The sequence below is a fragment of the Anser anser genome, assembly GCF_964211835.1.
Source record: "Anser anser genome assembly, chromosome: 1".
Taxonomy (NCBI): Eukaryota; Metazoa; Chordata; class Aves; order Anseriformes; family Anatidae; genus Anser; species Anser anser.
Genome location: NC_139720.1, coordinates 3,665,197 through 3,688,667, shown reverse-complemented (window position 1 = coordinate 3,688,667; position 23,471 = coordinate 3,665,197). Strand labels below are relative to the sequence as shown.

The 23,471-nt window shown below is 52.0% G+C and overlaps 1 long non-coding RNA gene across 1 annotated transcript; it reads right to left on the bottom strand.

Moving 5' to 3' along the window:
• Positions 1-420: 420 nt before the first annotated feature.
• On the bottom strand, positions 421-23,012 carry LOC310897339. The gene is made up of 3 exons (XR_014582231.1): positions 22,895-23,012; positions 22,104-22,673; positions 421-21,776 (listed from the first exon to the last, which is right to left on the bottom strand). It is a non-coding gene; the product is annotated as an uncharacterized lncRNA (long non-coding RNA).
• Between the last annotated feature and the right edge of the window lie 459 nt (positions 23,013-23,471).

Genomic DNA, 23,471 nt, shown 5'->3' with positions numbered 1-23,471 from the left:
TGCACATCGCAGGCACCGCCGACCTCGCTGCACCGCCTTTTTGCAGAAGCTGCTTTGCTTTCACTTTACCTACGTGCATCGCAGCCCGGCGGGTGAGAGCAAACAGGGTGTTCTGGTTGCTTTTCGCTCTTGTAAAATTAATAAGCACCTGAGTGCTGCTCTGGGAACGCATTAGCCCGAGAGGCGCCATAATATGCGCGTAGGCAAAACTTTTCACCGCAAGGAGACCTTTCCCCAAGCCCCACCTGCACGTGTATTTCTGCCAGGTACTGCTTCGTTGAAAGCCTGGCTGGGATTGCTACCAAAATAGCCAAATCATCGCGATCTGCAGTGGGATGTGCGTGGTGACAGAGGCAAGCAGACGTTACGTACCAGCTGAGCTTCTCCTTCTTATAGGGTATAACAAGCGTCCCCCAAAGGTAGGATGGTCCTTAAATTATTTAATTTCAGTTCTCCTCTGTCGTGATTTTGGGAAGGGTGCCTCCAGCTGGGCACTGTTAGCAGCGCTTTGGTGGCTTTAACGGGGACACAGGACTGGAGGTGTGGTGGATTTGAGCCCAGTGCCATGGAGTTTGTTCGGTCCTGCAGGCTCGGTTCCCTTGGTGGAAGGACGAGCGTGTCCAGAGGATTTTTGTTGTGAGGAGCATCACTCCATCTTGCAGCTCCCTTTTAGCCCTACTTCTGTTTTGCAAGCATCAGTCCATCACAGGGTCATTTTATTTCAATCAAAATCATCTCACGGCAGGCTCGACCTCTCTGCACAGCCCTAGAAATAGCGATGCTTTTATTTTGATTCACTCTGCTTCAGTAGGACTTCTGAGAGGAATCCTTGGCAGACTTTGACCATTAAAATGGCAATAGTTAATAAACCAGTTTGTCGTGTCACCATTTCCTTTGGACTTGCTGATAACGTGGTGCATTTACCTCCATCCAACCCCCCAGTCCTTGTGAGGTGCTGGTGACCACAGCTCCTGGCCATGACAGCACCGGGGCTGGATGAAGCCTGGACCTCTCTGGCTGGCTGTGCTTTTGGGAATCCCAGTGATCATTTGCTCCATTTCTCCATAAGAAACAACGTTAAGACCATAAATCAGCCTGAAACTAATAACCAGGAACCCCACAAAGGAGCAAGACCCCGATGGTGCTGCACAAACCCAGGACAAGGTGATGCATGCTGTCACATTGCTCAGGACCCTCCTGGGTCACCTCCTAAACCACAACTTTGGTCCGGGCTGCCCTCTGCTCAGGATGAAGGGTTTGTATGCACCGCCACAGCCACTAGCCTGCCCTGCAGGGCTTGGCTGACAGCCAGCTGGCAGAGCTACCTCCAACTGGGGGACGTGTCAGGCAGAGCTGGTAACCGGTTAATTAATGCTTGCGAAGCTCGTTGAAGAGCTTCAAAGTACACAGGTGCAGTCAAGTTAATATCTGCGTGATGCATCCCTTGGAAGTAACTCATCCTGGTGTTACAAGACTTACGAGCAGCCTCACAGTCAGGAGATGAATAATTTCCTTGCCCTGGGGGACAGGGACATCAGCACCTAAACACAGCGAGGGCACAGAGTGTCCAGCCCTTGTTTCTCGGATGCCATGCCTGGACTGCAGGGAGATCAAGGGTGGATATGGAAAAGAAACGAGTAGTCCCTTTGTCCTCTACCAGCCCAGAATGCTGCCTTGGGTTTTAGCCTTTATGCTAAAGCCTTTTTAGGGGGGGTTAGGTTTGGGTTTCAGCCTTTTGCCTCTTCCTGTGCCTGGGAAGCCAGCCCATGGCCATGGAAATGAAGAGCAGATGGAGAGCATCATGGAAACATAGAACCATTTGGTTGGAAAAGACCTTCAAGATCAAGTCCGACCATTGACGTGACCTAATGAGTCCTATCACTAACCTTAGGGACACGTCCACACATTTCTTAAGTACCTCCAGGGATGGACACTCCAACACGTCCTGGGCAGCCCAAACCAATGCCTCACCACCCTTTCCAGGAAGAAATTCTTCTCAACACCCAATCTGAACCTCCCCTGGTGCAACTTGGGGCCATTTCCTCATGTCCTACCGCTTGCCACCTGGGAAGCAAGGGGCTGTGGTTGAGGGCGAGCATCCTGCCCGCTGCCCTGGCTCCTCCTTGCTGGGAAGCCCAGCTCCAGCTCCTGGGCAGCACCCAGCTTATACATGGGCATGGAGGATGCTACGAAGGCAGGGAAAAACATGTCTGGGAAGAACAGGACAGGGGGTTTCCATCCTTCAGTCACACTTCTCCACCCCTACCTCATTTGTGCCCCATCTCCATGCTCCTGCTTTGCGTGCGTTACCCGTAAGCATCCAGTGCTGAGGTGCATCCCTGCCCATGTGGAGCATGCCCTGGGTTGAACATGAGCAATGAGACATCTCCTGCTCTGTTGTAACATCCCCAAAAACTGCTCACGGGGCTGCCTCAGTCAATACATCTCTATTTCCGAGTGCCTTCAGTACAGCGTGCAGCGATGCAAACACCCCACCCCATCCCCTTTCCCTTTCTGACCTCCTGCTTTCTCCAAAAGCTGCTCCCATCCATCCACACCCATCTCTCTTCTTCCCAAACTGCCTGCCCAAAGGTGTCCGGGGCTTGGCATGGGCTGAAAGTGCTCGTGCTGCCCTGCCACGTCCTGGGGAAGCTTGGAGCTGAGCTCCAGAGCTGGCCCCAGCCTCAGCTTCCTGCTGGTGGTGAAGGAAATAAAAGCACATCCAAAAAATGAAGTCCCAAGGTCACCAGAAAAACTGTCTGTAGGCTTCCAAGCTGCAGCTCCTCGTATTTCTGGGCTATAATAACCAGGAAAAAAAAAAATAAAAAAGATCAGTTCTGCCCAGCCCTGACACTGTGATGCCCTAGGAGGGTTTTGGGGTACTCCAAGGCGGCCAGCATCCCCGGGGAGCAGAGAGGTGCTGGTTTTCCAGCCTCGCTTTTGGATGCTTTGGAGCAGCGTGCATGTTTACCAAAATATTTCTCTTCCTCAGGCACAGTGGTGGCGATGAGCATGTTCAAAGCAGGCTGATGTCTCCAGGTGACTAACTAGCACATTTTGGGGGGGGTGACCATCCTCTGAAGCTGTTCCCTCCCCAGCGGTGCTGGCCTGGAGAAGGGGGCGAAGGCAGGGCTGTTTTCCTTCATTTTCAAGCAGCACCTGCTCGAGCCACTGGATAAATATTTTATGCAGGAGAAGGGCTGCAGAAGGGCTTCAGGTACAGCTGCCGCATGCCCGATTGCCTGCCAGCGTGGTTCAGGACACTCCGTTGTGCAACCCCGACGCAAAGCCTGGGGCAAAGCCAGCCCAAATCCGGGGTCACATCCAAGCCTCTCCGCCCCAGCAGCGCTCAGCAGTGCCTCAGCCCTTCGCATCCCCACTGGCCCCTTGCAGCGAGCCTTTCTATTTTCCAGCCTAACCTTTGTCTGGCCGAGGCAGTGAGTCATCTTGCTCATTAGCTGAACTTTGAATATCTCTTTATCCGCTGGATCCATTTCAAGCTCGTTCCCTGGCAGCGGAAGCGCCGGCTTCTCCCTCGCTCTGCTCTGGATCGCCACGGTGCTTTTGCAGCAGCATCTCCCCCCCTCCGCCCCCTGCTAAGAAAATCAGAGGGGAGTGGGGGTTATTTTCAGCCCGTGCACGCCTTCCCGTGCAGCGTGGGTTAATTCCCAGTGTTGTTTAGCGAGCCCTGGGTTTTTGGCGGTGCTCTGCCCTCCTCCAGCTCTGTGGCTGCTGCAGGCTGTGTTTGCAAAGCGACCAGGGTGCGCTGCAGCCCCTCGCCGAGCTGGAGCCGCTCATCTGCTGCCAACAGAGCTGAGCAAGGGCTGCCCCGAGCTGTGGCCACCTTCATTAATTTCTTTCCCTGGTTTTTGTCCAGGCACAGAGCTCCCAGGGAAAATAGTGCAGGAATTTTGGCTCTTCTGGCTCAACAGGCGATGCTGGGATGGGGAACAAGAATGGGTCAAGCATCAAAGCGCATGGAAAGGGTTTAAATGGAGCGATGGAGAGGACCTTGAACTACTGCTTCTGATGTGCTTTGGCTGCTTTGGCGTGGGCAAAGACTCAAGCAGCCCCTCACCTGCTCAAAAAGCAAGCGGAGGACGCTCATTCGGAAGGAGAAGCCCCCTCTGCAGTGCTCCCTCGTGGGGTGTTTGGGAGATGACTTTATATGCTGGACAAAACCATCACCTTCCCAAACCGTCGGGCATGTGGCAAGAGCATCTCCTTTGGCAACTCATCATCACACCAGCAGTTTGTGCCTGTGCGAGCCCTTCCCTGTGAGGAGCTGATGGGTCATGGCCCCAGCCAAGGGCATCGATACGGCACGACCAAGGCAGTGTTGCACCGGGACGGCCACCAGACACTGCCCCCGTGCCTTTGTCCCAGGTGGCAATTCGCTGATCGTGTTTATGAGTTTGTCTTGCATGGTTTTAGCCAGGCTTCCAGCAACCCACCTTATTTATTTATTCATTTATTCCTTTATTTTGGGTTTTTGACTCCCACAGTTCCCACGGCTCTGCCTCGCTCCGGTTTGGGATCCCTGCCTTGTTCCACACTGTGCCAACCGATGTGCTTCGTGGCAGTCCAACGAGGACCTGAATTCACACTTGCCTTAAAAATCCCAGACAAAAGGAAAGATGGGGGTTATTAATCACTGCCACGGGGCCACGTGGGGAAGCCTCATCCACAAAAACGCTCACTGCATCGTGGGGCAGATTTCTTGAGAGCTTTTGATTTATGAACTCGCCGCTGAACGCACTGAACGTGCAGACAGGATAAGTGCATGCTGGACTCAAAAGCAATTACATGTTATCTGCCACCAGCCATTAATAAAGGTAAATTAACGCTCGGCCATGAGACGGAGGCCGCTTTGCACCTCCTATAGTCTGGCTCCTGAGAGCCCACACGCAGGCACTCCACGGGCTGGAGATGGGCACTCGTGTGGTCCGATGCTCTTCCTCAGCACTTGTCCAGTTCAATGCCTGCAAAACCCTTCCAGGAACGAGGTGTGAGCCTCAGGCTCTTAAAGGATGTGCCCAGTGCTCACATTACCAAACAGCCCCACTACTTATGGCTCTGGGAGCAATGTCTCTCTTGGCCATGCTGCCCTGGGAGAAGAGGTGATCCGGGAAGGAAAAGGCACCATGGCCATGCCAGGAGGGTGCAGCACACGATGCCTGGCCCAGAGGTCGCAGTTTCAGCATCCCCAGAGGCTGCAACGATGAGGAACTGAAGCATCTCTCACCTGCCTTGTGGAGGTCGCCATCCCTGTGGTGGTGAACACGCTCCTGAGATGGATGAGTGCATGGGCACCCAGCGGGCTGTAGCTGACGTGCTGAATTTAGGCTCTGCCTCACCCTCTCTCCAGCCCAGACGGTCCAGCCTACCCAAAATAGCTGCTTCAATGACCCAAAAGTGCAGATTTCTCCCTGCAGCCCTTCAGACGTGCTTAAACTTCTCCATCACCTTACCCTCACGCTTATTACTAGTATCATTTTTCTCACCTCCATCAACGGTGCGTGGGGCTGCCTCCAGGGGGCAAGCCAGGATCCCTAAATTAGCTATAGGGAAGCTGTATAGGTGACCGAGTAAGTCTGGGAGCATCAAGGAATCCATCAGAAACCACGTCCTGCTGCTCTGCTCAGCCCGAAGGAGCCCTGGCACTATGGGGTGAAGGCACCTCGCTACCTGGGCATCACCTGAAAAAGCAAATTATAATTAAGTAAATAAGCAAATTCAGGAGGGACCAGCAGAGCTGAAGCATGTGGCTTCTGTATATATATATATATATATATATTATTTTTTTGGTGGTCTCAGACCTTTGCTCCATCCCTTCCCCTGGTTTCACAGATGTCTTTAAAATAAAAAGGGAAATAAAAGCCGGGTCGTGCCTGCTGTGCACCTGCCCAGATGGGTCGGTGGCCGCTGTCCTGAGCGGGGACGTGATCTGGGATAGCCCCACGGGCTCCATCCTGCTGGGGACTGCGATGCCACGGGGTGAGTGAGGGTCCTGCATGGGGTGAGGGTCCCACTGGGGGTCCCCACGGCGCAGGTCCCCACGGTTCAGCTCCCCACCCCAACCCTTCTGCAAAGCTCCCGCTCCTGGTAGGTCCCCAAAGCCCGGTCAGATGACGGGGATATTTACTGAGGCTGGCAGGAAGGAAAGGCCATAAATTCCCTGGGTGTAATGGCTGAGTCAGAGAAGGAGGCGGACGGGGCCGCTTCCAGCCTGGCCCGGAGGAGCGGCTTTGGGGGGGGGGGACCAGGCTGAGCCGTGCCTCCTGCTGTCCCCGTTCGGGGCAAGAGGCACCTGACACCAGGTCCTGCAGCTCCTGGCAGCCCTACAGCTGCTTTCCCTGGGCTTTCCCTGCTTTCTGGGCTGGGAAACAACATTTTTCTTTGGGCTCCTGCCCTGTTTGGGGCTGCCTCGCAGACAGCCTGCCCTCCCAACCTGGGAATCGCCGCTCAACGACACGGCGCTATCCTCCCTGGGGGTTTTGCAACCCCTTGGGTTTTTAATGAAAATAATTGCACGTTCCTAAAATTAGCCTGACGTGCTGCAAACGCAAAATCAACACATTCCATTAAGAAAAGGGGAAAAAAAAAAAAGAAACAACAAAAAAAACAACGCCATAAGGAGATGTTTGGATCCATTCACATGCATTTCTTCTTCCTCTGTTTGTTTGGGAGCAAATTCTCCAGCAGGCTTCAAGCAGCCACAAAGCAAAGCGGATAAATATTGTCTCTCCAGAAAGCTTCAGCCTGCTCCTGCCCCTCGCAGCGAGCATCCTCCGTGGTTGACCTGGCCAGACCATGTCCCCAGTAATTTTGCCCCTGGTTCCTGCATCGGTTGCTGCATCCATCCTTAGCATCCTTTCTGCTCTCTCTGGGTTTCTTCCTGCTGCACTGGACGTCCCTGCACCCCCTGGGTGTCCCCAGGGTTCCCCCACTGTGGCCACCCAACGCTCAGGTATAGGCACCTGAGTCTGCACGTTAAAAGCCCTTGGGTTTGGGGGCTGTAATTGGATGTGTCCCTGGAGTCCACAGCAAGGTCTTCACTGTCACGGACAGAGCTGGGGAAGCTCACACGAATATCTGTCACCTCGAGACACTCACAGGTGGCAACTCCATTAGGTGGCTTCGTCCATGAGTTTATCATCTGGGAACTCGCCTGAGGCTTTTGTGGCCCTGCAGAGGACATCTCGGGGTACTTCAGACCCTCTGTAGGTGATGATGGAGGGTCCTATGGTGTCCAACCCCCCTGGATCAGTCAAGGCATCCTGCCAGCTCCAGATCTTCCTGCTCTTCCTCCATGCTCCATCCCCAGCAGATCCTGAGACGGTTGACACATGAAGGTTGTGAAAGTCTCAGATGAAGGCTGCGAAGGTCCCAGACGAAGGCTGCGAAGGTCCCCCTGTGGCTCCTCTCTCCACTTAAGGTAACGCCATTCCCCTTGACAGCCCATTTCCTCGCACCATCGAGATGTATCTGAGAGGAGAGACGAGAAGTCAGGAAATCAGAAACAACCCACATCCTTCCAGCGTGCACAGATAAGCCACGGGTGCTCCTTGTTCTCTGTCCTCCACTGCCCCCTTTCTCCTGATGGCCAGGAGAGCCCAGGTCAGCGCTCCGGGGACGCGGCTTACGCTGCTCAGACAATCCACGGCTCTTACTCAAGACCTCATGGATGGAAAGGTCTTGAGTAACAGCGGCGAATCGCCCAAGTAGCGTAAGGAGAAGGAGGTCAGGGAGCACTGTAAGTGCCAGAGGAGCGCGGAGGCAGGCGCAGACCTGGGAGGTTTCTCAGTTTAATCCGTGTTATCAGGTCAGAGTGCTGAAGGCCACGTGGAGATGGGACACGTGTTGGAGAACACAACGCTGTTCTCCAGTGGCCTTTTGGGCTGCTCAGCATCGGCTTTTCAAGAAATTTTTGTTGCACACAGGGACAGCGGGCAGGTTGTAAACCTGGAGAGCAGCTGCGTGCTCCGGGATGCACAGGCTTGCTCCAGAAACATGCCTGTGAATATCACACGAGCTAACGACGAGGAGGGCTGCGGAAAGACCCAGGAAAGAAGCCCAGGAGTATATTCAGAGGGTTACAAAGAGACTGAGTGGGCTAGGCGGTGAGTAATGAAAGCGTCACTCAATGAGATGAGTTCTTTCGGTGCACGAAGTGCCTCTTTGTATCGGGTGGAAATTTCCAGGTGTTTGGAACAGAAGTGGATCTAAACCTCATAAAACTTATTAGATATTAATCTGCTACTGATTTTCTGTCCTCTGTGAATCTGGTTTTACACTGGCGTCGTCCTCCCAGATCATCAGCAAAGATGTTAATGAAGCTTACTCCTGAATCCCGACTCTTGTTCTACGCCAGCCGACGCGCCTTGTTTGATGCAGCACACCCTTGTTTAGGATTACTTGCTGCATTTCAATGTGTTTTCAGTTTGCACAAACCATATTTCAGACCAACGCATTTTTTTCTGATTTTTTTATTTCCTAAGACAAAGCAAAATGCATTAGTCAAAATAAAAACACATGTTCGTAAAGGCTGCACTCCCTTCATCCTCTGGCTCTGTCATTCTCCAACAGTACTCCTCTTTGCATCAAAAAGAGCTGGAAAAGAAGAAAACCTGGCCGTTTTCTGTGCCCATCATCCCTCGAGTCTGACTCTTGTCTCATGGTAATTTTACTCAGCATCTGGCGTCTGCAAAGTTTCTCCCTGTTGACACTATTGTGTGGACAGAACTAAGCTCTAAATACTTCATCATGATCTTTTCTTAAATATTTGTTCTATTATTTTTATAGGCTGGTGATTGCCAAAATTATATTCTCTCCTTTTCTGTTTTAAATCACCACCACATTTCCTTTTTGCTGCCTCTCAGGATCGTGTTGCCCAATGATTTTATAAAACAGCCACCCAAGGATCAAAATGTTCATTAACAGATCCTGCCGTTAGCAGCTGAAGATGAATACCAGAGGATGTCTGCAACCTACACAGGTTGATTTCTTAAATATAAAATTTCCCAAGAACCTGTTTTTGGGAACTCAGAGGACAGGATTGTAAGGAGGGCGCCGAGTGTTGGCCCTTCTGCCTTGCCAACAATTCCATTTCCCTCCTCACTCGCTTCCCTGTTACACTTTTGGGTGTAAAAACCCTTCTTCCATGAAAATACAACCAGTCCTGCTGCACGGTTCGCTGACCTTCTCCAGCAACCCTCAGCTGCCTCAGAAAGCTCCCACTTGGCTCCCTCGGTTATTCTCCATCCCCAGGGCAGATGTTCACCAGGCAGAGGGCTGTGCCAGCTGGAAATGTCACCGTGCCCCAGCCACTCGTTAATGTCCTCAGTGCTCTGCACCACGATGTCAATGGCATCATCCTGACCCCAAATCCGCCGCCTTCGCTCCAAGCGATGCTGCTCCGTGCTGCAGCTGGTGGGTGGGGATGGACGGCTGGAGGGGGAGCAGGGCCAGTGGCACAGCTGGATCCAGGAGCACACATCTGTCCATGGCTCCCCAACCCCGAGCAGCCTCTTGAGACTCAGCCTTGGCCAGCTTTTACGTTGGACACTCAACTGGCCTTCAGCCACGGGTAGAGCCTTGTTGGGATTTTCCAGCCTTCTCCCTCACTACTGGCTTTTGCATGCTCTTCTTGCTCTCCTTTCAAGCAGAGATTTAAAAAATCCAAATTCCTGTTTCGCTTTCTAGCCCTTAGCAATCCTCTTTGTGGTCCTGCTGCACACTCAAGGTTTCCCATCCACTCCCGACCTGTAAAAAGCATGTTTAGGAAGGTCTCCAAAGTATAACCCATCCATCACATGGGTGCGTGCCGTGGGGTCTTGCACTGGGATGGGGTGCTGAGTTGGAGAGAAGCAGAGAGGCTTTGGAGGATTGGCTGGAAAAATTCAAAATACCAGTGCCGTGTTGAAACAGCAAGCCAGCATGAGCCAGTAGTGTTAGGTAGGTTGGGGTGCTCCTTCAGCCTCGCAGGCTGAGCCATCCAGCAAGGCCACCACAGCAGATGGAGCTGATCAGGCTCCCCGATGGCCAGGGATGGGCTCCTTTTGGAAGAACCATGCCATCCTATGGCACCAAAGAATGGGCAGCTCGAGCAGGTTGACAGCTTCGTCTTCATCCTCGCTGGCTGTGCTCTGTGACCCACGGGAATCAGACCTTTCTGATGGCTTCGTCACCTCGAGTGTGAGCCGCTGGTGAGGGCCGTCCCCAAAATAAGGGGGAGGCACCTGACTGGGGGTCAGGTGTCCCCTGTGTTGGCTTTGTTTTGCAAAAATACCCCATTTTGAACAGGTGTTTCTGTGCTCACCATCCAGATGTGCAGCTGGGAAAGGAGCGGTTCAAGTGCAGATGCAGCCCACAGAAAGCCCCAACACCAGAAAAAATACTTATCACTTTGCCTTCATACTCATCATCATGATTAACTGCAGAACTCATGGTGACTTAGTATGCAGCCCTGCGATCGTTGCTGAAATCTCTGCAATTGCCATGTGGGGCAAACAGGAGCGGAGGTGCCAACCTGCACGCTTGCCGACGGTGTTTTCCCTGTGTTTTACCTTTCAGGTCTTTCTGCTTTCCCAGCGAAGGGATTTCCCTGAAAGCATCTCAGAAATCGGGTGTGATTTTGCCAGCGGATCCTGGTGCGGGACGTGAGCAAGCTCATGCAAAGCCCCTGAAGGTCTTACTGTTTTATCTGCTTATGTTGGGGCTCAAGGAGACTAAGCGGCGAGGGAAGGTCACGGGCTTACGGGATGCTGGGGCTGGCAGGGACAAGCTCACCGCACCCCTGGCTGCAGCTCTGGGGGGAGAAAAAAAAAAAAAAAAAACAGAAATGCCCCAAGACAGGACCTCTGCAGCCTTTTTCTGCTGGACAAGGAGGTAATTTCACAAGGAAACACCCCAGACGAGCCCCAAATACCCCATCAGTGCTCCTTACAAACTCTGCCCTGGCAGGGATGGGCTATTATTTTTCAAATCACAGCCATTTGCCTCCTCTCTCCATGACAATAGTTGGTCCTTAGCGGGCGTTTTCCCTGCATTTAGCCCATGCCAGAGAGCTCTGCAGTCATTTATAGAGAGAGAAACTGAGGCAAAGACAAAGTAAAGGGATTTTTCAATGTCAAGGACTTGTGACTCCTCCAACTTTCTCCTCCACCATCCTGCCAATAGCTGGGAAACAGAAAATAAAAGTACTTAGGAAAAATAAAAATACATAGGGAAGATAAAAATACTTAGGGAGAACATTCCCCAGAAAAGCACTACGTTTTCAACCTACGTCCAAAGACTTTCCCTTCCTGCCCTGGGCAAGCCACCAAGTTTATTTGTGAGTCACAAATAATGCTGCCTCTTCCTGAGCAGTGTGAGGGCGCAGGCAGGAGAGCATTGCTAAAATCACCTGCTAACCCTGGATTTCTGAACCTGCTTCTCCTCTGCACCATTTAGCAACGCTTTTGCAGTTGCTGTTGACTTGGGAAGAATTATTTTGCGGCAAAAGCTTTCCGAGTGGTGTTTTGACACCTGCCTCTCCTCCAAGAGGCTTGCATCCGAGATGCAGACGTGCCATGTACAGCAGTGGATTGCTGAAGGAGGTGCGGCCCAAGCAGGGTTGGTGTATAGAGGGGCCCGATGTACATCACCTGCACTCTTGAGGCTGTGATGGTGCTATTATTCGTGCTGAAACCGCTGGCAGAGTTTTCGTCGGCTCGCCACGCTGCATCAAGGCCCACGGACGGCACTGAGCAGGAACACGACTGGTGATTTTGCAAGCTCAAGCCAAAGGTGGGTGGAAAATGCATCCCGGGGATTGGTTTGGTAGCTTTTGGCTGCCTTCTGGAGCTTCACCAGGAGGTAAAAAATGTACCTGGCACTTTGCAGCTGTAAATGTGGCCTTCCCAGCCACGTACAGCGCTTCCAGCCGCACAGATGCTACTTATCTTTGCGCTCTCCTGGAACAAAACCTCGCTTTATTTTTCTCACTTCCAAAATAAACTTCCTCTTCTGCACTCCCACAGAGAATCACCACCGGGAAGAAAAGCTGTGCAGAGTTTTCCATCCAGCAGATTGCCTCTCTGCTCCCTCTGCCCTGAGAACCTGAAAGCAGAGCAGGGCTACTGTTTACAGAAAAAGGGAGAGCATTTAAAGCTGTCTTGTTTCTAAATACATCCATTTCTGATTGAAAGAAGCTGAGCTAGTCGCACTGAAAGAGCTAATTAAAATGTAAACAGCACCGCTTTTAATTGCTAGCGCTAAAAATTGTCATTATTTATTTTAAAAGTCGAGGTGCATAAGAATATGTGTTTAATTGCAAAAAGGAGGAGGAGGTGAATGTTAAACGTGCTTTGGAGATGCTGCAGGCTGAGCTCTGGCTGGCTGTTTCCATGAGAAAAAAAGCAGTGGGCTATTTTCCTCTGCAAGTCCTTCTCTGCTGTCACACGGTTTGATTTTCTTCTCTCATTTCGCGCATCTGTTTGTTTGGCCTTTCTTCTTCAAAACCTCATTTTGCATCTTCTGCAATTCTCACTCCTGGAGGAGCCTGGAAATCAGTCCAACGTTTCAGGATCAGCCTTTATTGGATGTTTTTCTTTTCATGCTGGTAAATGGCTCGATTCTGTGTAATTAGTTAAAGATGTGAAGTGCCGACTAAGTGCTAAGTAATGTTACATAAGTGTAACGTATGGCAGACACACTGTGCCACAAAAAGCATAATAGTATTTTGCACTTAACTAGCACCTTTTACCCCAGGTTGGCAGAGCTCCTCGCTCCCACTGCTGGAGGCTGTCAGCACCCCGGCAAATTAGGTTATTGTTTTAATATGAGTTTACAGCTGAGAAAACTGAGGCAGAGAGCAGCCGAGCCAGCGGGCGAGCACGCAGCAAAGCCGGGCATCCCTTGTGCCACCGTGGGCTCCGGCGAAGGGTGATGGTCCCTGCCCGGAGCTGGGTCCCCTAACCCCAAGGTTAGGGGGGCAGTTCTAGGATGGAGGATGTTTTGGTTGGGTTCCCTTTTGTAGGTGGGTTGAGAAGAGCACCTTCTGTTGTTCAGGAAGGCTTTTAGCCTGGAGGTGGAAATGGAAGGGGATGGAGAACCCAACTCTTTCCTCTCCACGGTCAACTGCTTGTTAGAAAGAGGGATTTCTTCTGAGCGTGGCAGGGTTCTGCTTCCAGCCATGTGTTTTTGTAGGGTTTCCTCCTCTTACCGGTGAGTGAAGTCCTTGCAGCCTCTCCCTCCCTCCCCAAGGTGTCTTCTCCTGCCCTTGACTTGATTTTGTAACTGTGCCCTCTTCGGGTTTTCAACATCCCCTGGAAAATCTGATTTCACGCCGTGTTTGTACGTTTAACAGGAATAATTCCAAACACCAAAAACAAGCCGTGCCCTGACTGGCGTTACATAGCATTTGTGATAATTGGATTCTCAGAAAGCCAAGCACTTTCTGGGTTTTAATGAGATTCAAACTTTAATTACTGCATCCCTTTCTCAGGCATGCAGTGGAAGCAGGGAGGAAAATGACCATAATCAGGTCTTCGGCATGGTGCAAGGGACGGCCTCGACGGATTGCGCTTCGGTTCCCTAATTAGGGGGCCATGCACAGTTGGGCAGCCACTTTCTGGTGCATCGTGGCCAACATTTATAACCCCTAGGGTTTTGGAAACAAACCTCTGCTGTCTCTTCTCAGACGAAGAGACCTCTCCGTTGGTGGAAAGCCAGCAGAGATGGCTCCTGGACCTGCAGGACAAGATGGAGAGAAAGATTGTCAAGGATGGCGTGGACTTTCACCAGGTCTTGATGATGTCAAGGGTGGTCCTTGGGGTCCTGGAGGACCAGCGTCAGCTTCTTGCAAGCCCCTTGCACGGCTCCTCTCCTCCTGCACGGCGCAGATCCCGGGCAGATCTTGCCTGCAAGGCTCGATGACTCATTTGCTGGCTTTCTCACTCCCCCGCCTCCATCCCGGAGGATGCGGTGTTTTGCCGAGCCTTATCTGCACTGAGGTTGGCGGAGGCAGATGAATGCAGAGGTTTCGGGTCTGCAGAGAGACGGCTTCAACGGAGGTTTGGGGTCATTAACAGAGGCACTCCGACTTCACCTGGGAGGAATCGAGACACCGCCTGGTCACCTGAGAGGGCCTTTAAATTGCAATGTTCAGTCTGTGCGGTGGTGTTTAGATCCAAGCCAAGACAAACTAATTAAAAAAAAAAAAAAAAGGGCTTTGTTGAGACACTGCATCAAACCCTTCACAAATGAGTGGATAAACTGCCTTTATTCACACAACCACTCCTTCTGTAGACTGAGAGAAACACTATCTCCATCCACGTGGTCTTCATAGCCCCATGGCTTAATGTTCGTTTTTCCCTCCTCCTTTAAACAGCCAGAGTTTTAGCTCATGGCCTTTCCCCTTGCTGCATTTGGGATCGAAGTCAGAGTTGCCAGGTAAAAATTTCCAAGACTGCTCTTCTTTCCATTCCCCGACCTCTTTCCCAAGTTCCCGGCTATCTCCCTGGTTTTCCGTCACTTGGAAAAGGTCACCGCTGTTGCTTCTTTCCCTCTCTTGGCAATCTGGAGGACATGCTGTCCTCGCTAACACATCTGAGCATTTTCTTGGAATTCCTTTCATCTTTAGCCGGTGCCACGCTCTCGTGTACTCCAGATGCCTACGCAGGGAGATGTGACTGCTTCCTGCTGGCATTTCTTGACTACTTCTCAGGCTGGTGTTCTGGCAAACCCTTTACCTCCCTCAAAGTGCTCTGTAGCACCAAGCTCAGTGTTTCGTTGTTGCTCTTCCCATCACCTTTCCTTTTCCATTGCAAACCTGGCTTGGTTCAGGCTTTCCTCTTCGCTTGCTTTGCCCTTTCCCATTTCCAGAGCAAATTATTTTTATCCTCGGAGCTGTGTATTCCTGGAGGGAGACACGTTGGCTGCTGGTAAGTGTTCCCCAAGCATCGTTGGGCCATGCGTAGGGGTGCGCTTAGTGAGGTTATGGCATGCTCTCAGGCTCCCTCTGGTTCTGCACAGAGCCAGATTCCCCACTCTTCTCAAAGGTGACCGGATTCGTGGCAAGGGGCAGAAATAAGGGTCTTGGGAAAGGTAAGAGGACAAGCTGGAGGGCTCCCATGGGCTTCAGAGCCTCACCTTAAAGGCATGGGCAGCCTTAGACCCCAGCAAGACAAATTTTGGGATCAAAATGCCCACGTAAAGGCTCTTACCATGAGGCTTATGCAAAACAAATGCCTTCTCTTCCTGCAGCAGCTGAGGACTTTGAATTTCCCACATGTACATCTGGATGGGCACGAGTATATCAATAAATAATGTGTGATGACCTGTGCGGGAAGCAAGGGCCCTTGGGAGGTGCCCCGGCTGGAGAAGGGCAAGCTGCCCTTCCTGCTGTGCACCCAGAACTGGGAGAAACTGGGATCTGTTTGGCTCGTGCCAATGCAGCACAACTCTGGGGCAACCAGACTCCCTGCTTGGATGTCACCTTGTCTCCTGATCCGAACCAACAAGGGGAAACCCATGCTGGATGAGGAACCTGCCTTTCTCCAGCACGTGCTGGGCAAACACTCTCTGGAGGGGGCATTTCCAGGAGCCCACGCTGAAGGACGTGGTTATTTGGGTCATCCTCTTATCTCCTCATTCTCAGCCACTTGGGGAGGTCCCTGAGCCCCCCACTCAGTCCATGCACGTGGCAGCAGGTCAGGAAAGGAGCAGGGATGGCACTCAGGCTGCCAAGCCTACACTGATACCTGCCTGCAAGCAGGAGCCTGTCCCAAGCCTTCAGCAGTCACAGGCCTCTGTGTCCCTCTTCTCCCTAGGAAGCAGATTGCAAAATCACACAACCACAGAGACGAGCGGTATCAGAACGAGCTCAGACACCACTCCATGCCCATCTGTGGCTCCTGGGAAGCAGCTTCCTATGGAGCAGGAGAAGCTGAGTGTGGTGAGAAGCGAAGCCTCCTGCCGGGTACGCGGCTCTCCTGTCTCCAGAAAACAGAACTGCTTTCCTCTAATGGGCTGAAAACTCCGGGATCTGTAGGAAATAATGGCCACCTCGCAACATGAACAGCTGGATCTTGCTTCAGGACCCCCATGGCCCCTCTGCTCTGAGAGCACCAGCAACCTTGCCCCATCTCAGCCCTCCTTATGCCATACCCCCAACCCTGGTAGCCCCCCAGCTTCAGCAGCATTTCCCCTTGCTTCTGCACATACAGATCCAGTAGGGAGGGCACAGGAGCAGCTGTGATGGCCCTGTCCCACGTGCCACCCCTCTGCAAACACCCACTGCCCCCTGGCCTTTCTTAGGGTCAGGCTCTGGACAGGACAGATGAGGCTGTTTGGGTGGATTTGCTGCTGGACCAACCTCCGGAGGAAAAAATGTGCAACTCGTGATGCCCTGAATGCCCTGCCCTGAGAGAAGATGCTTATTCCTTCATATAAATTTATCTGTTGGTCGAAAAAATTCATCCCACTTCATGGGAGCAGTGAGTCCCCTTTATTTTCCACTTGAGCCCGAGGGTCTCAAGTGGAGCATCCAAGCCACGGTTCGGAGGACGATCATGATAAATAGGTATATCCTTCCCCAAGCCCTGCCCTTCCCAGAAGTGCTGCCAGTATTTCCACCTCCTTAATACAAACACAGGAACAGACACAACAGGAAGCGGTTCTCGAGGATAAAGCAGGCTTTTAGAGACTTCAGAGGCAGAGGCTGGGCACGGTCTCTCTCGGGGGAGCGCCGTGATGGGGCGGCGGATTTGGCACACGGCTCTTCCACGGCCGGCGACTCACCCACGGCGGCGTGCCTGCCAATTTTCACATCGTCAGGCCTGGCAAACGAAAGGATGCTCTGCTTTTCCGGAGGTCAGGCATCACTCATCCTTACGGACGGCTTGCAAAGATGGGTGGATGCAAGCGGTGGGGAGGATCAGTTCCGGACTGTCCGTGTTTCTCCTCTCCTTGCTCCTGGATGCGGAGACATCCGTACAGGGAGCAGAGAAGCTGCTGAGATGGTGGTTTGCCACTGCTGGGAAGAGAAGGGAGTTGGCATCTCCTCCAAGTGGCCTGTGCCTGGCCACTTGACAGGAAACAGGGAGAGCCCAAGAACCTCCCTGGAAAAGTCATCTTTTGCGCGGATCAAAGCGTGAGACTGTCTCCAGGACGAGAAAATAAATAGAGAGCGTGAGAAATGTCAGCTCATTTAGAAAAGAGGCAGGAGGAGGAGAATGGGCTTCCCTGGCGTGGCCAGAAAGCCCAGCAGCTGGGCTCGCAGAGGTGGGACACCAAATCACAGCAGCTTTTCCAGGATGGCACAGGGACAGAGCTGAGGGTCGAAGAGGTTTTTTTTTGTTTTGTTTTTTGTTTTTCCAGATCCAATGAGGTTAAAAACATTTGTTTGTGAAAGCTGAGCATAATTAGCAGTGAGTCACGGAAAGCGTTGTTCCAGCTACGGCGAAAACAAGGCGGCGCTGAAGGGTCTGCTGGTCGTTTGAAAGCTTCGAGAGCTTCTGCACAAGAATCCTTCCTTAGCTGCACCGCTCTTGGGCACTCACTCTAAATGAAGCAGACGGGAGCAGAAGAGAGCTAAGGCACTGCTCTGAAAGGCAGACTATTAACCAAAGCGTCTCTCCGATGTTTAACCTCAAGAAGGCATCGTTGAAACCTCATCGGTTATCATCAACAGACACGAGAAAGGCTTAAAGTTCATCCCTAACGAAATCTGGACAATAATAAAAACTAAAGATGAGAGATAAATGATGAGAGATAAAATCTCTTTTTAGGTCGAGGCTACTTCAGTCCCCAGGGAGAGTGAGACGGGTTTCTGTGTGGTGCTTCCCACCGTGCTGCACGCATGCAATAAATGCATGGCAAGAAAACTTTCCCTGATGCACTCTGGCGACTCGGAGGATGTTGCTGTTCAAGAATTATGCTAGTTACAGACACCAGCCCTTTCTGTGCTGCCCCAGGCACGTTCCCTTGTCATCATTCTTGCTTTTCTCTTTCCAAAGTCCACGGAGCTATTGTCACAGCTCTCCTCTGGATCACAAGCAGCTCACTGCTGCCCTTGGCATCCTCCTCCTTTAAACTCTTCGCCCAAGTCCCCTGCCCTCAGCAGACCAGTCAGTGGGAGCGATGAACTTGGGGACACCCTGACATCCCCGACTGGAAACCAAGATTGAGCCCTTCGCTTCCCACGGTGCTGCTGACAGCAATATCACAGCGCTCCTGCCCTATGACGCATTACCCAAACACCAGCTAATTATCCTGCCTGACTCCTTAGAAAGTAGGCAATTAAGTAGTTAGCTCCATTCTCCAGATGGGGAAACCCGGGCACAAAAAGAGGTTAAGAGAGGGGAAAGGCTGATCCCATGGTGTAGGGCGGAGAGCATCCCTGCTGGTCAGAGGAGTGATGTGGAGTGCGGTGCTCATCTTACCTATCTCAGCTGCCCGCGCTGCAGCTGGGCTTCTTCTGGAACGGGCACCAGAACAGCAGCACCCCAGAAGGATTAATCTTTGCCCAAATTGTGTCCTGTTGCTGTAGACTCAGGCATCTTCGAGGAGGAGCACCCAAGGAGTCCACCCTCTCCACGGTGCCGAAGGGAAGGTGCGGGTGCCCCGAGCAGGCATTGAGAGTCCTCTCCAAACCACAGATGTTGGCAGGATCAGTGCTTAACAGCTCCCAGATCCTGGAAATATTCTGCTGGTGTCGTTTAAGCTGACTTTGGTGTGCCTTTTGGAGCACCCAAGGCCAAGGCACCGCAGCTCCCGAGGTGCAGAAAGCGGGCTGCAAACCCTGTCCTTGTGCTCCATCAGTGCCATGAGCTGGGGCTGTCTCTGGAGGCACACAAGTGCTGAAACAAACTATTTTTAAAGCAGGGAGAAGGTGCTTAACAGAAAGGTCTTTAAAATACAGCAGCAGAAGGAGTCCAAGCCTAATAACAGGCGCTCCAGCCATTGTGACTAAGTACTCCATAAAAAGCGTAATTACGGCACTATAGCAACTATTGAATTCCAAGGCACATTTTGCATCTGAAACAGAGGCCGGAGCATCCTCTCTGGGTGATTCAGAGAAATAATCACAACACCCAGGCGCTCCTCTTGGAAGAGGGAAAAGGCACCGAGGGCGCAGGAGCGCTGGAGAGGGTGGCACGGGGGTGACATTCGAGAGGCACGTCCTACCGAAGCACCCAGGGCCACATTTGTGCCCATCTCAGCACCTTTTCCTGCCCTCCAGCAGCCTGTTTCAGCTCAGCCGGGGCTGAGCACGCCAGGGCACCAAGATCTATTTTTTCCTCGACGTGGCTCAGAGCCGCTCGCATCCCTTAAATATTATTTTCTGACTCAGATGCATTTTCTCCCCTTGTCTGGGGCACGTTGCTTTGCAGCTGGAGACTAATGAATGAAGCTGAGTTACTGACCTTGATGCAAATAATATAAAAAAAAAAAAGCACGCTTGTGCTTTGTAAAACAAGCCCTTTCAAGCTGGCTTTTATGCAAAGAATGATGCCAATACGCACGTGGATGCTCCAGTATTTAAGGCCCCTTTCAATCTTCCGGATTGCCAGCAAGCTCTTGGGCTGATTTAAGCCTTTAACCAAAGGACAGATGCTGCAAGAGCTGGTGAAGAGGGCTCGGGCAGGTATTTAAGTGCACGGCCTGGGAGCAGATGCTCGGATCAGGGCCTCCGTAAGAGGAGCTCTGTTATTATGCTGAAGGAGGCATGGTTTCACTGCTTTACAAGAAGGTACAGATGATTTTTGAGGCTTGCTTTCACCCGTTTTTAGTATGGAAATGCATCCAGACCCCACAGAAGAGGGGTAAGCTTTTCCATTTTTTTTTTTTTCCAAAGCTCGATAAGCTTTCCCATTTTTTTTTTCTCCATCATATCATCAAAATGAGACAGGATAATTAGCGAGGACGCTTTGGGGAGCGATTCTGGAATTGCCCCCGGTCCTGCTCTATCCCGTAGGTATTTTTCTTTGAAGATCCTATGGGAAGGAGCACACGTTTGGCTTTGAGAGATGCCAAGGGTCCAGCACAGCCAGGCAGGGTCCTTCCCCCTGCAGCCCCGGGTTAAAACCAAGCCCTGGCTGTGCAGAGGGAGCTCGGCGAGGTGAGCAAGCATTGCCAAAATCTGGTGTGACAATACCCCATCAGGCCAGCACTCCTCTTCCGCTTGCAGAACAATAGGAGTTTACACAACTGCAACCCACTGGAGGTTTTCGCCTTACTTCAGGGCTGAGCAACGAGACCCCAAACGTTACACAGCTCTGCCTCATGTCCTTGGCTCCGTCCCGCGTTGGAAGGAAACACGCTGTGGCCTGCACTGCCAATGCTATTTCCTCCCGCTCGTCTTTAAAGGTCTCTTTTTCCAACAGCTGATGGGCTCCGCAGCTCCGGGGAGGACGTGAGATCCGGCTGGCCCACGGTCTAGCTGGTATGGCTGCGTGCCATGTTGTTGTTTGTATTGCTTTCATTTTTTTGGCGTTACTTGGCTCCTCCACGCAACTTGTTTTCATCCTGAACTATGCGCTCATTACATATCTCAACACCCACGCAGGTTTTGCATGAGGAAACTCGAAACACACGCGCAGCAGAGGAGCGGGTTTGTGCCGCGGACACACACACACACACACACACACACACACACGAGGTATTTGTCTCGAGGCAGACACAAACAATCCTCAAATCCCTGAGCTGTCCGTGGTTGGGTTTCAAGCCTGCTGACGACAAGCACGTTAACGCCCTGTGCGCATCCTCCTGGCGGAGGGAGGCAGGGGACAGCTCTTGGGGTCACCCTGGCCTCCCCTGGTGATCCCAGCTACTGTCCCAGGCGCCCATCCAGGGACCTCCTGGCATGCTCCTCCACGTGCTGCAGGGACCCGCTTTTGCTGCTTCGTTCTGCTCTGCAGACAGGTCCTGCAGACACCAAACCCCGCTGGAGGATTTCAGCCGGATGCCAAGCGACGGGGACAGGAACAGCCCTGCACGGCGTTTGCTTCCTAAGTGACCCCTCCGGGTTATTTTTCCCCAAAGCAGCGGGTCTGAGAGGCTGCCGGAGGTGGCACAGGACAGCATCACTGCCATCACCGTGAATCCCATGTTGTATTTATGCAGCAAAAGCCTCGCAGAGCAGGGTCAGACACTCATGTTTTCCGAGTCTCTCCCATTTTTATGGCCCCGCCGCTGAGCTCGGGCAGATGCAGCGAGCTCAGCTGGAGCCTCGCAAGCTGCCCAAACCTGCAGCATGCCGGGCTCCTCCCGGCCGTGTGAGGCCCTCTCTGAGCGTGGAAAAAACCCTCTCCTGCCACCATCTAAAACCGTGTAGAGCTGGGCAGACTGAGCCCGAGTAGCTGGGAGAATTGCCTTGCAGCTCTGCAGCTTGCAACTGCTTTGCTTCCTCGCAGCCTTCCCTGCTTCCAGTGCTGCAGACGAATAAAGATTTTTTTTTTTCCAGGGCTGTCAGTACTGCATATTTCACCAGCTTTTGCTTCGCTTTAAGCCCAAAATGTGCTAAAAATAAGCTGGCTTGGAGTCCGCGTCCTGATCCAGGCGGTAACAGGACGCCGGGCGGAGAAAGTCCTGGGGCGGTTTGCTCCGTGCAGCGGCGAGCAGGGAGCTGCTGGCTCTTCCTCTGCCTCCTCCCTGCCGCAGGGCTGGCACTCACCGCTCGTTTGCAGTCTCCAAAATTTCATGTTCGGAGGTTACAGGTCTCATATGGCATCGCTCCTCTCAGGCTGCTTGTTAGCGAGGCTCCAAATGCCAGGGTAGCATCCCTTTCCCTGGGGTTGGGAGAATATTATTAGCAAGATCCTTACTGAACTATTTTCTTTAATGCTCCTGCAGTAAATGGCAGGAAAAAAATAAAAATAAAAAAAAGACCCACGGGCAGAATTTTAGATAAGTGAAATCTTAAATGCCACAGGAAGGCTACAAACTTCTAAAATCCTTGTTAGTGCAGCAGCAGAGAGAGGTGTGGAAGGTGGTGCATTGCATGCAGGTTTTTGTTGCGCTTTTTCAGCACTGTGGGGCTTTCATGCACCAAAACCACGGTGCCCCCTGCTCCTGGGAAGGGGTCTCGAGATGAAGCCCTTGCTGCTTCCACTCACTTTTCAAATACTCCGAGGCTGCTGGACGAATTTTTCAGCCACAGCCAGATTTTGTCGTCGTGCTCTCACTCACTTTCCTAAAATAAAGGAGGGGAAAAAATAAAAATCCTTGCGTTAATTTAATCTAGCCAGGCATCTTGCTGTCCTGCCCGATAATATCTCCTCAATCTGTCATTTCCAACCGACAGCTGGTTGTTTGCTGGTGGTTTATTTTCTTCCCCGCCACGGTCTTGAAATATCTCCTCTGATTTCTTGAGCATCCCAGAGCTGCCCCAGGATGTCCCAAACCTCCCCTCTGATTTGATGGGGGCTCGGGGTGAAAACATCTCCCTCCTATAAGAAAAAAACAGGTAACAACAGAGAAAACCGTCAAGGAATGTCTGATTTATATGCTGAAATACGCAGGTGTTTGGGATTTTGGGTCCAGCCTCCTGGTGCGCGGCCATGCAGCGGGCAAAAGCACTGGAAAATATCCTGGTGTGGAACGGAGATCCCAAGGGGAGCTTCCCTCTAAACCAGGGACAGCAACGCAATGCAGACACCCAAACATCCCAGCACTGACGGCGAACTCTTCAGCAGCATTGACAGAAAAAAAAAAATAAAAAAATAAAAAATTAAAGTTAATAAATATGACAATGTGCAAGACTTGGGAAACCACTTGGGTTCCTTCCCACCGTCTGGACCTCCAGGCTACCTCCCCACGAAGCACGCAGACGAGCTGTTGTATGGACTGAAGGAGAAAAAAATAACCCAAGGAAAAAAAAATAATTAAATCTGACTAATTCTGGTACCCTGCGCTCAGCCTGCGATTGCTCTCAAAGGGGGCTGTTGGTCACGTGTTGAATCTGGGTACCGCTCAGTCAGTGCCTTTCCATTTTACTCGTTATTTACTTTTGTTTATGTGTTTTCCGTTATTTATGGGGACTTTAATTACCCTAATTCCTTTCTGGGGGAAAAAAAAAAAAGATAAATAAAACGCAACAAAACAGCACGTTAAAACTGGCAGAATTGTCAAAACAAGCTTCTCCTGGTCCTTCCCACGAAGCAGAGACACGGCGCAACACCCAGCTAACAACATGGAGCCGGGGAGAAGAGGGACGGGGATCACTGCAAGAGCGATTTGGACAGACCCTCTTCCCCACACCTTGGACCCTATACCCCACTTGGCATCCCCCTACAGCCCCATAGCCCATCCCCTACAGCCCCATAGTGTCCTACAGGCCCATGAGGAACCCCCCTACAGCCCCATAATCCCCCTTGGGCCCCATAGGTCACCATAGCCCCATAGGGCAACCCCCTACAGGCCCATATCCCTCTTGGGCCCCATAACCCACAACAGCCCCACAGGGCAACGCCTTACATCTCCAT